Source organism: Chinchilla lanigera, unplaced genomic scaffold, assembly GCF_000276665.1.
Source record: "Chinchilla lanigera isolate Chin_1 unplaced genomic scaffold, ChiLan1.0 scaffold00031, whole genome shotgun sequence".
Taxonomy (NCBI): domain Eukaryota; kingdom Metazoa; phylum Chordata; class Mammalia; order Rodentia; family Chinchillidae; genus Chinchilla; species Chinchilla lanigera.
The window spans coordinates 9,539,318-9,553,291 of NW_004955432.1; the positions used below are offsets into that span (position 1 = coordinate 9,539,318).

Sequence of the window (13,974 nt, forward strand, 5' to 3'; positions counted from 1 at the left end):
TGTAAAAGTGATATATATATATTTATATATGTAAACATTTTTTCATACTAGAAGATTGTCACAAAACGCAATGATACACTGCATTCTTTTCAAACCACAAGGCCAATCCTCAAAGCCACCTAAGGCACTATCATGCCTAACAAGTATGGTTCCTGGCATTGTACGGCGAAGATTTTCCTCAAGGTTCTCTTGAGTCTGTAAGTCTGAATCATTTTTCTTCAGTTGTTTCTTTTTAGTTAGCATGTCGATTTTTTTTCAGAGATGTCTGTTGACTGGTGAGAGGGCACAGACTTTGGTGATGCAAGCAAATCCCTACTAACAAATCCCATAATCCCAAATGACATTAGGAAAGAAATCTCTTAACCTTTGTGAACCTTAGCTGCTTCGCTTGTCAAGTGGAGATAATGATACCTGAAAGAAACAACTACGTGAGATTATGATATATACCAGCCACTGGAATGCCCAGCTTCCAACAGCGCTGTACTAAATGGTAACTAAACACCCACATACTGTGGGACATTGCCCTTGCTCCTGGTCAGTATTATACAGAGATGATAGTAACATATTTCACATCATGAACAAAGGAGGAAGGAAGGAAGGGGCCATTTGTTACCATCTGATGAGCTTTGAAGTCACATTGAAGCCCAACAGGTCTGCCTGGATCTGTATATATTCCCTAGTATCTTACAACTTTATCAAGCAAAGAAAGATTTTGTAGGTGATGAATGCCAAACTTTCTGACGAGGATTAATTCTGAACTGGCAGTATCATTTCCTCTCCTGTATGTAGTTTTGCAAAAAGCCTCAATCAGGTACTGAAGTCTGTTATCGGTGAGGTGAATTTTCCTTGGGTCAAATTACAAAGGAGACCAACTTTCAGATAATATATATATTTTTTTAAATAAACAACTCAAAGAACATATAAATATTCCTTCTAATTTCAGTGAACAATGGAAAACAACACTGAGAGGTGTGGTATGTTTCCTAGTAGATGAGAAATATACACTGGTATGGCTGTTATAGACAGGAAATGATTCATGCATAATGTAAGATGAAAGATTTCACTTATAATACTCTCATTGTACTAAAAAGACAAGGAAGTCCTGGGCCACCCTATAGAGCACCTCTGTAACCTGCATTTGACCTGTGGCTATATTTTAGCTGCTATTTTTCTTGATTAGTAGAGGAATTTTCCACGTTCATAAAGTGACCTTTTCAAAAACACTGCCCTTCTATTTTATACTCGCCCTCCCTGTGTTCCATCCTATAGTTATCTGTTAAGTTAAAAAAAGTTAACTTATCACATTGCAATTACCACCTATTCAAATAACCAGATTATGCAGAAAACCAATGAAGTGGTTTACTCAGTAAATATTAATTGAGGGATTATCCATTAGGCACACAGAATTGCAACTGGAGCTAGGAGACACCAAAATATAAATTATACAGCACTACATATAGTCTTATTAATGTACAGAATACACATTATAGCTAGGGAAGTTATAGATTTATATTTATGTAATACGTCTATTAAAATATAAACACATACACATCTATGTATACAACCATAATGACTCTTGCTTCTTCAGGAGACAAGATAAACAAACACAGCATCATTAAGTAGGGGTTTCTTGGTGGGGGCTGAAGCCCGAGGCAATCGTGTGATTTTCAGGAGAGTATCTGGACGTGGTCTGACTAACGTTTCACAGGAGTAACTTCGCTGAGGAATCGCAGCTGAGCAAGTGGCCAGGCTGGTCTGTTTGACCTCAATGAACAGCAGAATAGGAGCAGTGTTCAGAAAGATTCACCGGGCAGGGGTCTGCCGAGGCAATCAGACGGCATGGAGACTGAGCCAGAGAGGCTAGGCTCCCCGGGAAGTGAGTGAGTGAGAGAAATGACGCGGGCCTAACCCGGAGGTGAGGCGGTGCGGAGAGCGGAAAAGCCACGTGAAGGAAGACGATGAGAAGAGAAGTGAACTCAACTCGGGAGGAGAACACGAGTTTAAGTTCCTATTTCAGGAAAGTGGGCAGAAGGAGACAGGTGTGTGTGTGTGTGTGTGTGTGTGTGTGCGCGCTTCAGTCTGCTTCTAAGAGAGATCTAGCGGGTCCCTAACCGCCTTTCCCATGGAGGACACAATAAAGAGTGCTGCTTAGGAGCAAGGATGTGGTCCTTCCAAAACACTGACTCTATGGGTGCCTTGCTTCTGGACTTCCCTACCGCCCGAACTGTGAGAAATCCATTCCCAGGGTTTGTCAGTTTATGGTATTCTGGCATAGCACCTTGAGGGGCCCAAGACAGAGTGCTACTGGGTACGGACTTTCTTTTTGGGATGCTAAAAGTTCTAAAATTTAATGTGGTGATTAAGGCACAATGCTGGACACGTTCAGCTGAAAACTATAGAACTTTATGTTTATATAAGTGAACTGCACGTTATGTGACTTATAAGTCAATCAGCTGTTAAGAAAAGTAGTAAAGAAATTATACTGCCAAGGAAACATTATGAATTCAAGACAGTAAGAAACTGCTTTAGGCCTAAATACATGACAGGCTTAAGTACACGGTACTGAAGCACAGTGACAAACAGTATTTCAAGCACTCATCTGAAGACATGTGCTCTGAATAACCTAATGATATGGTCCGAATTTCTCCTAACACTTGATTTACCAGATTAGGGTAAAATAACACACTAACTCCCTATGATCAAAAAGGTGAACACTTCTGGAACTGTTACCTTATGCTTTACTCTATAGATGGTTAGTCATTTGTTTTTTTGCATTTCTTCTATACTCATCATCTATGAGCACTGATTACTTTTAAAGTCAGAGGTAAAAAGGCCACCAACATTGCTCCTTGCATGTGTGCTGCTTGTGTCCGTCTGCCTCACTTCTTCCCCCCATGCCTACACGAACCTCCTTCCGTTACGTATGGACTGGTTGATTCCTATACAACTGCAAGCTCACTGAGAACAAGGTCAACCCTTACTCGTTTCTGTACCCAGAGCACATCATTTATTGCCCAGTCTGTCCGTAACTGGCATGCAGTTAACATACTGAATGGTCACTGCTCCTCCCTGCAAGAAGGTTTGCTCTCTCTTCTTTACATCAACTTCAGTTTTTCATTTCAGAATTCCCTTTCACGGTTCATCTCTGGATAATTCAAGTGCAAGCATGTGTATCCGCACAAAGATGTACATACATGGACAGATGTACACACACTGAGAGCCAAAATTGGGTCTGATTTGCATCATTGTGTTGATGCTTTAACCAGCGCGCTCTAGGCATGAGACACTATGTGCCTAAATGTAACAGGCGCTTAAAACCTGAGACTGCTCGGCAGTCTCCTAAATCCAAATCTTGTTAAAACCATCACAGAAGCAGTAGGAAGCATGCAGGATGGAAACTCTGCCCTCAGGTGCTTATTTTACCAGGTGAGCAGGCTGGGGCTGGGGTCTTGGGAAGACAAAGAGAAAGAGTGAGAAATGTGTAGCAAAGGCACAAAGGATTGAGGAGAGTGTGGAAGGAGGGGAAAGATCATGGAAGGAAAAAGCAGAAAGCGAAGCAGTGCTGGAAGTCCTCTTTTATGAGTGCTCTAGGAAGAATGCTACTGTGCGCCATCCAATGGAAAGGGAGGCTCGTGAAAAGACTGGTGGGTCCTCACCTACCTTATTTTCCAGATGTGGCACCACGGGACTGCTGGCTCTTCCCCAAAGTAAAAATGACCACGAAGGTAAACACTGTAAATCCATTCAGGACACTGAGGCAGCCCTGACAGTGGAACTAAACGCACACATGAAAGAGGACTTCCAGAATGCTTGAGGAAGGGACAAGAATGATGGGGTAAGTGTGCTGGAAGAAAGGGGGAGTGTCTTGAGGGGAATTAATGTACATGCCTTTTACTGTAATAGGTTAAAAAAAAAATCAAACATTTACTGTATTTTCTGATCACACTTCGTATTTCTCACAGCTCTGGAGGATTAGTCTGAGATCAGAGCAGCACGATAGCTGAACAATTCAGGGTTCATGTACTCTTCCTGCCTTGTTCACATGGCTGGAGTGACAGCAAGCTCTCTAAGGGGGGAAGGACCTTGCCATGTAGATCAGGCTGGCTTTGAACTCACTATGTAGCCCAGGCTGAGCTCAAACGTGCGGTGATCTTCCTGTCTCAGCCTCCTGAGTGCTGGGATTAGAGGAGTGTGCCTCCACTCCTGGCTTTCTGGGGTTTTCTAAGAGCACTAATCCCATCATGGAAGCCTTACTGTCATGAGCTCATTTAAACCTGCGATCTCCCAAGTCCTTTCTTGTGTTACTGATTATATCTTTCATCCTTTAACAATGGAAAATAAGGCTGACAAATTCTTGTTCAATAACAGTGACAAATGTGATTGGTCTATTCTGTATCTACCAGCCAGGTAAACATTTTATGTACTTCCTGATCATTTTTCTTACCAAGTAACAAGTCTGCTGTTCTCCCTGAATCTCCTTGTCTCTTGTTCTCTAATCATAATGCTCAAGGGAATTCTTAAAGACAGGGTAAGGCATGATTGTGCCACTGGGGTAAACTCTTTGTTTTTTGATATTCACATATGAAAGACATTGTGGTATTTGTGTCTCTGTATCTGAGATATTTCACTTAACACGATGCCCTCCAGTACCACCAGCTTTGCTGCATTTTAGCACATCATTTGTTCTTTTTATGGGTGACATTTCCTTTATCCACTCCTCCAATGATGGCATCCAGGTTGGCTCTATGTTTTCTTAGCAACTGTGACGATTTATCTTGTCCGATCTGACTGATTACAGTCACAGGCTATGAGCTGGGTTGACAGGGATTCTAAAGTGCTGTCAAGGTGTTAACAGGAGAAGACTGCAAAGATTGATCAGCAATACGGATCACTGAGAACAAACTAGCCAAATAAATCAAGTTTTCTCTTTCCAGTGGGCTGACTTCAAAGCAATACACAAAGAATAAATGTTAGAAAATGCAAAAGTAAGTCCGTTTAGTAGGAGCATATTTCAATGCCAAATACAACATATACTATGGTAGCCAAAACGCAGCTTTCAAAGCCCATTCTTATTTTCAGTCCCTGCACCCACTGGTCTTGTCTTTGACACCCTGGTTTTTCCCAAAGGATGTCTTGTGAGCTCTGCTGTGAGTGGGTCACACCTTTGCTCAGGCACACGTTTTCTCTTGCAAAAATTTTAATTTGACATCAGCCAGCTGTCAGCAAGGTAACATCTTCCGAGACTGATGGTTTTAATGTACATTTTTGGAGGAAATAATCACTAGAAATTTTCTGAAGTGGAAATGTCTGTTGGCTGGAGTGGCTTATTTTTTAAGAAAGTTTTGTTCAGAAGAGAACTAAGAGTATCACTCAAAGAGTATTACAAATGATCTAAAAATAGCTTCAAGTTGGATTCAATCACTGGTTATAAATACTCCCAGACTGATCTCATTTTTTCCTTAAAAAATTATAATCTGCTTAGCATACAAATATGAATTCTGGCTGTCAATGATGCTTCCTACAGGTTTCTAGAATTGAAAGATTAGTGCGGTGATCAACTGACGAAGTTGGCTTTTAGTTTATCAGGATAAAATGGTCCTGACCCAAGAACCATAATAATTTTTCAAAGGATTTATTTATCCTTTCTCTCCATATCTATATAAGTTTATTTTGCTTTAAAAGGGGCTGATGGCTTATGATATATGCACTGCAGAAAATCTGATATATGTGGGCTTGTGATAAATGCATTGCGGAATATTTGAGAAAAAGAAAAATATATCAAGAGGTGCCACAAAATTACTTCCATTCTTTTCTCTTTTTATATACAAACGGGTGAGATGGCATCTCTAAAAATCTCTTTCTTCTCAAACAAACTAAGATAGCACCATACCCTGAGCAGAATCTGAATCCTGGCTGTGTAGTCCTTGGTTTGAAACGTACAGACAAGAAAACGGTTAACAGTCATAACAAAACTCTGACCGAATATGACTTAAGCTTCTTCAGAAAAGAATCAAGGACACATTTAAAAAAATAACTTGCACACATTTTTTCCTACTCTCTTAGAGTGTATATCTTATGACAAGGAGCATGTTTTCTTTTTCCTTTACAAATGGTAAAAACAACTGGTATTGTGAATGACTGTAGTATTTATTTTGTATTTTGCACATTTGGGGTAGAATCCAATAATGTGTGATAACTCAACAATTTAGTACAGGAAACAAAGACCACAGCATTCCTCAGAAATTTTACAGAGTCTCTTAATGGAACAGACCTATGTGAATTTTTTCAGCAATACCTGAAGAATGTAATTGTTCATAGTGGACACACTGGGTTTGCGACTGATGCAAATTCAGATATAAATACAACACAAATGACTGAACCTCTTGCTTCCTCAGACCTTATTTTTGCATGGGTCAAATGAAGGAAAGTTGGTGTTTGACAACTGTAGATGACTCATCAGAGGAAGTTCTTACCATATGGATGTGCTTGTTGAAATACAGCTGGGGAACAAAAGCAGTCTTTTTTCTCCCTGTGGGCCGGTGAGGGTTTCGTTTTAGGAAATGGAAGTGTCAAATGTGGACAAACTGTCCCAAGGCATTTATAGCACAATGTGTAGTTTCCTTTAACTGCCTTTGAACAAAGAGTATGTGGATGCAAAATAGGATCTGAATTTCCTTCATTCTCTTGTGTCATCTGAATGGTATTCTTTTAATAAAATCCATTTAGTCCTGTGATACATAATATGGACATGAAAGCAGCATAGCTACCCTATGATAGTAGTTTCCCAATTAAATGTAAGAGCTCCTTATCACGAAAGATATTGCACTTTTGCCATATTCGTTGCAAGCACTTCTCTAAGATTACCATATGCTTTTAAACCTTGCACTGATTTTTAAAAAAATAATATTTTAAAGAGTAAAAGAAGGATAACATAGTAATAGCGGGGCTTACCAAATTACAGACAAAGTGTAGGAAATTATCAATGGTTGTTGTTTTACATATTGTTATCTACAAGATAGTTTCTCAGGAAAACAAATAGACAAATAATAGTGAGTTATAGACAAAAGTGGTAGGAGATTATATCAATAGTTGTTATACTATACTTTGGTATCTTCAAAGTGGCTTCTAAAGAAAATAAATGGAGCTATACATGAGTGACCAATTGAATAATCATTGACTATTCTCAATGGTTGTTGTATGAAACACATAATAATAAACATCCATCCATTTACAAAATAGCACAGGAACAATACAAGCATTACAGAGTTATGGACAGATTAGTAAGAAAATATCAGTGGCTGCTATAATACATGGTGGCATCTTCAAAGTGGTTTCTCAGGATGACAGAGATGTGCAAGAAAGATCTAACAAGCAGTTACAGCCTAAGGGTTGTGAAAAATAGCGTATTACTCCCTCACCAGTGACTCCTTTCACTGAGGTATGATGGCTGGAAGGAAGGCCAGGATTGAAAAGAAGAACCGAGAGATTTGCACCTGTGTCTAGCAACAGGCTGTTTTCTTTTTCCTCTATAGTCATGATTACCCGGGGCTCCTCCACGGAGATGACAGTCTGGCCAGAGGGAGAAGGCAGAGTATGCCCTGGGCCCCCTCATTCCTGTTGGACTAACTGGTAGGAGGGGTCTGAGCTCTGGGGCCTCCGATTCAGAGGGCAGACCGATCTCCAGTGGTCTCCTCTGCATTCAGGGCATGGCACAGGGGGCTTCTTAGGGCAGTTTCTCTTCAGGTGGCCTGGCTTTTAACAGGGGTAGCAGATTAATGTAGTCATTGAGTTCTTCTTGGGGCCCCGAGAATCAGACTTAGGGTCTGTTTCTCTTAGTGCTACAGCAAAAGCAGCTGCTTTTTCTCGGTCTCTTTGTTTTCTCTCCTTGGCCTCTTCCTTGTCACGGCTATAGAATACTGAGGAGGCAATTCTTACTAACATCTCAAGTGAGCCATTTGGGGCAAAAGCCATTTTTTGTAGCTTTTTCTCTCCAGCCTCCCATTGCATTGGGACCCCGCAACCATTTAGTGTCCTCTCTCTAACCATCAGCACAGGCAGCAGGAATCTTGGTGCAGACCTCTCCGGAGCTCCACATGCTCTTCCACCGCAGTCTGTACTGTCAGGGGAAGAATGGCTTCCAGGGGGTCTCCCCAGGGATTGCTCAAACCTTCCTGGTTTCCAGCTTCTGAACGGCTCTTGTGACCCCGGTCAATTAGACCTCTGAGTCTTCGGGCGTAGTCTGTATTCTCGTGTTCTCCGAGTCCTTGTTCAGCAGCTGCTCCTCCGCTGACTCTGGACCTTTCTGGTTCTCAACAGCAGAGGCAAGACAGACCCGTTGTGTAGCACGTATTCCCAGGGGTTTCTCCATGTCGGGATGACTCATGCATGTCCATGGGCGGTCCTCCGCAGCCGGTGGGTGGCGGGCCAATAGTGTCATTGCTTCTCTGTGCCACGACAGTTCTTGACCGCATGGTGGTGGCTGGTCTAAGGGCCAGTGTGTGCCAGCATGTGGCCTCCCGGGCGCCTGCGCGGCTAGGGGCTGGCCCAAAGGCTGGCACACACTGCTGCACGGCTTCCCAGGCACGAGGGCCTTGTTTTTGTTTTTGGAGACAGGGTCTAGCTATGCAATTCAGGCTGCCCTTGAACTCACTATGTAGCTCAGGCTGGCTTCTCACGGCGATCCTCCTGACTCAGCCTCCTGAGTACTGAGATTACAGTATGTACAATCACGTCTGGCATTGTTTTTAGTTTTTGAGGAACAAAAGTTTTTAAGTTTTATACAGTCAAATATGTTAATGTCCTGAAAGTCTTTTTTTTTTTTTTTTTTTTTTTAAACCACTTAGGACATTTTTATTGGCGTATGACAATTTACAAGGGTCCCTGTTGCATTACACGTCATACTGAGTAAGAATCATTTAGCCATCTACATTCACTCTTTTGGGTAATATTTTTTTCTCAAATTATAATTTAATTCCCAACACTGTTTTTAACTATGACAAAAAGGAACAAGAGCAATTCCTTGAAGGAGACTGCAACTGAAAAAACTTTTTGCTTTTTGCACTAAATTCCTAGGATGTTAAAAAGTATAAACACCTAAGAACTGAATCATGGCCTTTTAAACAGTTTTATTTTTTCTGGAAATATCCTTTGGTTCATCTTTATTTCCCTTCTCCAAACAATGCTCTGAAAGTCTATCTCCCTTCTAGGATCATAAATATTTCCTATAGTTTCTTTATTCTCTTATGAGTCCATTTTAATATTTAACTCTTTAAGCCACCTGTCATCTGTCCTATGGTAAGAAATACTGCGAGTTGAATCAGACTGTTCCCTGCTCCCAGTAAGTTGACCAGTTATCTTATGTCATTTGTTGAACAAGTCATTCTTTCCTCCTAGGTTTGTGATTTATGATAAATTACACTTCCCTGGTCCTGTATTTTATTTCATTAGTATCTGTCACTTTTTTTGCTTGGTATCACACTGTTTTATTACTATGGCTACATGATATATTTTTGTACTTGGTAGCACAAATTTCCCTTCACAATTCCTTTTTTGGGGGGAGGGAAATTCTTGGCTATTCGCAGTAATTTAACTCTTCCAAAAGTGAATAAGAATATCCTACTAGGATTCTGACTAGAGTTGCAAAAACCTATAAATTGAATTGAAAAGATTTCATATTTTTATAAAAGTCAATCTTCTCATTCAGGAAAATGGATTTTTAAAAACATCCGAATATTCTCTATGCCTCTGTAAGCATATCTGTGTATCTCTCAATCAAAAGTTGGACAGTTTTCTAGACACTGTCTACATTTTAAATTTTTATCCTGTGAATGAGATGAGTTGCTAATAATCCTAGACGAACTTAACAGTGGTACATCTATCTGAGGTCATAATCCTGACTGTTCTCCTGAATCACAAATTATCTTAGGTTTGAAAAGCAGAAGAAAAAGGAAAAGGGGCATGGGAGATGAAGTCAAGTCCTGTTTTATATTCATAGTTAGAAACCCTGAATCTCCCAGGAGAGCTCTAACGATTAAACAAACATGCAACAGAAAGCACCAAGGGTTAGTAAAATAGAGAAATCATGAACTAGTAAGTGCTCAGAGTGATGACTCATTGCACTGGATCATCCTTGGGAAATCACCTACTAAGCAGAATATAGCAGATGAGGCGCTATTTTTGGACCATGATTACTGCTACTTCCCTTTGGAAAAAAATAAAGATTAATCCTAGTTCCCTAAAACACATGAAATTGGTCATCTTGGCGGATGAGCCTGTCAGGTAATTGCTATTTCTAGAACAGGACAGGGTTGGGTCTGCTGTAGAGACTTCTTTGGAATAAGACAGAAACACTTAATCATTCGTAACGGAAAGGAGCACTGACCAGGAGACAGAAGACCCAGTTCTTAACACTAGATCTGTAACTGATTAACGAATCACCCACAGCAGGCCACTTACTCTCTGCTCATCTGTAAAAACCAGATATCTCAGCTTCTGTCCTGCGTTGTATCACAGATGAAAATAATACAAAACTAATAAACCATGTGAATGAAGCAGTTAGTACTGCTGAGGAGGAAAATGAGCCTGCTCAATAAAAGTAATGCTACCAATCAAGTAGTAAGTGTAACGAATGCTTGTTCATTCAGTCATTCATTTTTGTTGAATAATGTGTTGCTTGCTGCTTCCCCCTCTGTTGTTTCTTTTCCTTGTTTCATTATGACTAAAAATCCAAGAGCTATTCAATGCTGCTGTTTTGGTCCTATCTGTGAATGAAATACCTGAGTTTATTTTACACCCACGACACACTGCTGGGCTACTTACAAAGATCACCAGAAAAGTTTAAAGATGATACAGTGAGCAAAGTGCAAATATAAGGGACAACATGTTTCCTTATTCCTTGCCCATGGCAGTGAAGCTCATCAGCTGCAGCACCCTCCTCCGCTCCTCCACTTGTGTGCCTGAATGTGGTCTTTTCCATAACTGATTAAGGAACCAAGGTCCTGAGAGTTTAAAGGACTAGCTGGAGCCTGGACATCTGTTCACTTGCTGGTTTATTCATTCATTCATTCATTTCTTCAGAGACTCTTTACTGAGTATGGAACACCGCCCTGGATGCCATGAATATAGCAGTCAATGAAATGCTCACCCTCTCTGAATGCACTGCCAACTTGTTAGAATGTGGACATTTCATGGTTTAGAAGTGGGTCTGAACATTCTTATTCACATTTATTTGCCAATGGTAATACTTCTGTGAATGTCTACTTTCCAGTTTCCAATACTGCCACATGACTTGGCTTAACCAAAGGGACAGAAACTATGGGTGATACTAGTTTTTCAAATCCTTGTAAACATTCCTGAAACATAGGCATTATTATCCTCAGGTGAGAAGCCCAGGGTTCAGGAAAGTTTGTAGCTCAGACACAGTTATGCATGTGGTTAAGAGTAGGAGCTGGAATTAATACTGTATATTAAGATTTCTTATTGATTCTACTTTTTATCAAATATTCAACTGCAACTTAACACATTTAAAAATGTGTTCTAAGTCAAACATTAATATCAGTCTTCAGCCTCAGCACTTTATTTATTTATGAAAAAAAAGAAAGAATTTGTAAGAATGAGGAAGCTATGGGCATATAATTGTATTTATGATCCATCTGTATTACACATTCTCTAGAGAGGCACCACTGCTATATTTTTGATTTTATAAAAGAAAGATAAAACTGGCTAAGTTTTTTAATGTAACAGTATTCAGTTAAAAAACTCAGAACCTTGTATATCGTAATAATACATTTTGGTTAAAAATCTGCGAGACTGGACATGCATAATACATATGTGCAAGTTAAAATAGTTATACTACTAATTTCTGTCAGTTCGTTTAAAAGATATAAGGTTGTGCTAATATTGTTTGGACACTTAAATGCTGATATCTCATACCCTGAGTAACTAATTTAAAGATAATAATATGCAATGTATTAGTCATTGTTACCCTCCTATCATATTGTTTTGGAATTTTATGTTTTTTTCTTTAAAATGAAAAAAAAGTTTACATAACACAAAATTTAATTATGTGTAAATATATATAAAACCCTGGAAAAAGATGTAATGAAAATGTTAAAATACATATTACTTTTCCATAGATTTAAGGCAATTTTCATTCTTTTATGATTCTGTTTTTCTAAATCAAAATTTTCAAAACTTTGCTAAGATAGTACTTTTTCATATGAAAAATATAAAAGACATTAAAAATAAAAATACAGTTGTTTGTCTTAGAAGAAGACAAATATGCAGATATTAAGACATAATGCTTTGAGAAGTAACTATAGGGCCACAGAGGGTGGCCAGGCTGTGTGTGGTTTCACAGACCTCTGACAAAATTGAAGATTTAAATAACAACTGAATAGTTTAGTCAAAAACTCCCTGTGGGTCTAGCAAACAATTTGATCAGATTTTAGATATGAAGCAAATGAATGTCTACTTCCAATATGAAGTTTACTCACTAACTTCTTGAATATCCTTGGATGTTTTGGAATTGTAACTGAGGGACACATTTTTCCTTGAAAAACAAATTTAGATTCTTTCAACTTATAAAGGAATTTCTGAGGATTTTCTTTTTTGGGCAGTGCTAGGGATCCAGTCCAGGGCCTCCGGCATGCCAACTAAGATCAAGCACTGAGCCACATCCCTACCCTCTTCTGACCTTAAAATCCTGAAAGAAATTTTAAAGTATGGAAGAGTTGTTAACCTTAAGGTTATTATTTTAAAAAAATTATATAGATAAAATCCAGTGCAGCCTAGACGAGTGTTGAATAGGTAGATAATTTCTTCAACATCAATAGGTACCAAGTACCTTATTATGGAATAAGGCAGTGATGGTGAACCTTTCAGAGGCGAGTGCCCAAACTAGCATCTAAAACCCACTTACTTATCACCAGCACTGCAATTAAACCTGGGCACTGACGTTTTTGTTTGGGAAAAAACTCATACATTAACATCTTTTGTCTTCAGAGAAAAACAGTACATGTGCCATAAGTTCGCTGCCACTGGCACAGGGACTGCTCTACTGTTTCACGCACAGCATCCCAAATCGTTCTAACAACACTTTGCTAGGTAACTACTGTTTCCAGTTGAAAGAAGAACTGAGGCTTAGAGAAGTTTTGTGAAGATAAAATATCAAACACTGATGGGCACATTGAATGGTATTCACATCGGTGATTACATATTTCTTGGGAAAGAAAAAGCCTTGGAGTAAATTAAAATTGGGAAGTTTGTACTGTTCATTCATCTGCATTAATTAGAACTCTTTAAAAATTAAAAGCATTTCGGGTAAAAGTACTTAATATAAATGTGGTATAATGTTAATAAACATGGTACGCATTGCTCATAAAATGCACTTTCAGGTTGTGTAATTTTAGCATATAACTAATGCCTTCTATTAATTACTTTGACTTTACATGCTAAATGTCTAAAAGACGCTTTAATTTTCTTTATACAGCAATGGAACTATTCTTTATTAGTTTTCCAAAATGCATTTCAAAACAGACTTTTAGTATACATTGAGCCTTATTTTATTAGCATCAATGCTGTTTTTAAATAAATGATTTACTGCGTGAGACGAGCCCGGCATCTGTGGGATGCAGGATGGCCTTGCTGGAGGGAGGAGGATGCAGGCGGAGTAGCTGAGTGACAGCAGCTCCCCCATCCCACGTTCTGCCCCTGAGCAGAGTTTCACTGTCTCCCGTCTCACAGACCCCCGTATCTGAAGCTGAACTTTCCGGATACCTTTATGCACTTGTTTGGGAGTTCTGCCAATGCCCAGAGAGAAGGATGCTTCAGAACAACGGCAGTGTCTGCCTTCCCAACTCCTGCTTCGTGCCTTCTCTGACAGGCAGAGGACAAACACACTGTGTCAACCTTCCAGGCTGGGCAGGAACCCCAGTTCTGCTCTGCCACTGACTGGCGGTGACCTGTGAGGGTGGT

At 39.6% G+C, this 13,974-nt stretch overlaps 1 protein-coding gene across 2 annotated transcripts in view; it reads right to left on the reverse strand.

The window, feature by feature from the left end:
• Positions 1–13,974, reverse strand: part of Cdk6 (cyclin-dependent kinase 6) — a gene marked incomplete in the record, with an annotated part of 205,979 nt that overhangs the window by 17,524 nt on the left and 174,481 nt on the right.